The sequence below is a fragment of the Rhodnius prolixus genome, unplaced genomic scaffold (genome assembly GCF_049639745.1).
Source record: "Rhodnius prolixus isolate KJV_2025 unplaced genomic scaffold, Rpr scaffold_10, whole genome shotgun sequence".
Classification (NCBI taxonomy): domain Eukaryota; kingdom Metazoa; phylum Arthropoda; class Insecta; order Hemiptera; family Reduviidae; genus Rhodnius; species Rhodnius prolixus.
In genome coordinates, this window is record NW_027411615.1 from 19052984 (window position 1) to 19055679 (window position 2696).

Below are 2696 nucleotides of genomic sequence, written 5' to 3' on the forward strand. Positions count from 1 at the left end.
AACATTTTAATAGAAAAATTTGAAGCAAGCAGATTTAGAAAACCGAAAGGTCAGCTTTAATATGAAGTTTTGGTCAATTTTCCTGCAACACAAATTTCTCTTAACTTAGTACTTCGCAACCTAACTACAAATGTACACTTTTATTTCAACATTTTTTCATGAAAAAGGTAATTTAATCTTTCCCCTAGGTAAAGCCGAACATCTACCAGCTCGCCGGATTCGCCGTTATATATAGTTTTTATTTAGTTTTATTTGATGGTTAATCTTTTCCGTAATGACACTTTAAATATATTTTGTTATTGACTTTTTCCATAAGAAAGTAACAGAGTTTATAATTTTATTATTTAATTAAATAATGTAAACCATGATTGATGAAGTTAATGTACGCTACTACTCATCCCAATTTCAAAGCCTTGTTGATTTTTAATTAAGTCACCTTCAGAATTATCTGAAATTTTGATAAAAATTTACCATTTCTTATCCAAAAATACTTAACTTCATTTTTTATTTTAAGACTTCTTGCTTCTTTATATACTGCTACTACTTCCGGAATTAAATAATCAGAAATAGGCATGTCTGGGCATATTTCTACAAGCATTTTCGTTGATAATCGGATTTTATTATCTTTCAAAAATTTTAAAAAATAGAAAATAATAAAATGTAATTGATTTTTTAAAAATTTATTCAAAAAATTTCCAAGCAATTTTCATTTTGAAGAGCATTTTCATTATTAAGATAGTTCGTAATTTTAATTGCGTTATTTCGTATCGGTTTTTCCAGATTAATAATTTCATTTTTAGTTTGAACATTTTCTTGCTTTAGTAAATTGTAGCTTCAAATCTAAAATTTCTCGCTTAACATCAGTGAAGTTTTATTTTTTTTAAATTCTTATCTAGAGATGCTACTGAATTGGATATACGTTTATTTTCCTCAATAAGTGCATTTGTAATGACTTTAATTCTTCTGTCATTGAAGTGAAAGAATCCGTGAGGGTAATAAATAGAGATTTAATTAACAAGTATTGCGGCCCCACTACTCATACCTGAAACATCCCCCACACAAACTTCCATATTTATACTTTTATCTAACATCGCCTCGGTTAAATAAAGATCTGAAATTCACTTACAATATTAGTCAAATTTCATACAAAAAGTTTTACTTAAACAATTAATATCTCGATAATCGCTCAACGAAGAACGTTCAAAATTGATGGAGTCACTTTTATCTCATCACTTTCGTCATTAGCCAAAGTTCACTACTGTGTGACCACTATAACCATTTAAAAATAAAAATTGGAACAGACGATCTTTACACTAGCACGACCAGAACCAAAATTTACAAACCAAATTATCTTGTAATGGTGGCTTAATTAATTCAATTTGCAAGAATTTTGTCCTCATTGCAACTTTCAGAAGTTAAGACAATCTGCATTTTCTATTAAGTTGCAAACATTGCATCCATTATTTACAAACCACTATATTACAAATTACATAATTAATTCTGTTAACGATTTTCATTAGCTACTTTCAATTATTAAAAAATATATAAATTTTTGTAATAAGTTCAATAAGATCTTTCCTTGGTTAAAATATAATTTTTTGTTAATAATTGTAGAAAGAAACCTAGTTTCAAATTACGAGTAAGAATGATTATTCCAAAGTTATAGATTCAACGCAAGAACTTTATATTATTTAATGTTTTTATTTCATTGAATTCTGAAGTAGTAGAAAACAATGCAAAAAAGATTGTAGCACTAATTTCTTATAAAATACTTTTGAAGCGTTCATTCGTACATTCAGAGAGCACATGGGGACGAGGTTTGAAAGCTTTGGATAAAGACGTAAAACAGAAAAAAACTCTTCAAGACTATTGTTTTAACGAGCGCACACATCTTGAAAAAGAAAAAAGGAGTGCGCAAAAAGAAAAAAGGTAATCTGTCAAACCAAACCTTTTTTTGAGAAAGCAATCTCATTTTCTTCATGAAATCCCAGATCACATTTCTGATTTATAATGCGGACATGCCCGTTATTGCATAAAATGTAGTCGGGAAACATCAAATATGTATATTCTGAATAAATTTACGATACTACATAAAATTTAATCAACTTAATTATTAAGCTATTCTTAAGCGATGTCTTTGAAAAAATATTTTTTCAGTAATTACAAAAAAAAAATCCTACTTCATATTTATTTTTAAATTATGAGTAATGAAGGGCAAAACTCGCTATTACACAATTATTTACACCGTTGTCAAAAATCCACTATCTCCTTGCTTTGAATGGGGAAAAAAGTTTTAACAGGAAAAATAACTATCACTTGTCATAAGAATTAATTTGACTTCTTTGACCACTCATAAATTTCAGTACTTCTTTTGAGCACTTTGAATTTTTTCTGGCTGTTGTTCCTTTTAATAGAAGTTTATTGTTAAAATAAGTTAAATTAGGTTTCAAAATTGTTATAATTATTTTTATAAAAACTGATGATAATTTTAATTTAGAAATAGGTAACAAGTGGAGATGGGTGTACAACTTTTATTGTAGAAAATAGAATAAAAAAAAAACAAAAAAAACGGTCATTTTATACTTTGCGTTGTTTATACATAGCTGCAGATTATATTATCAATATATTCATCACGAAGGATGAAGAGGAACTCAAAAGTCTTGTAGATCTTTACTCTGCTCAAGATAGAATTAAAA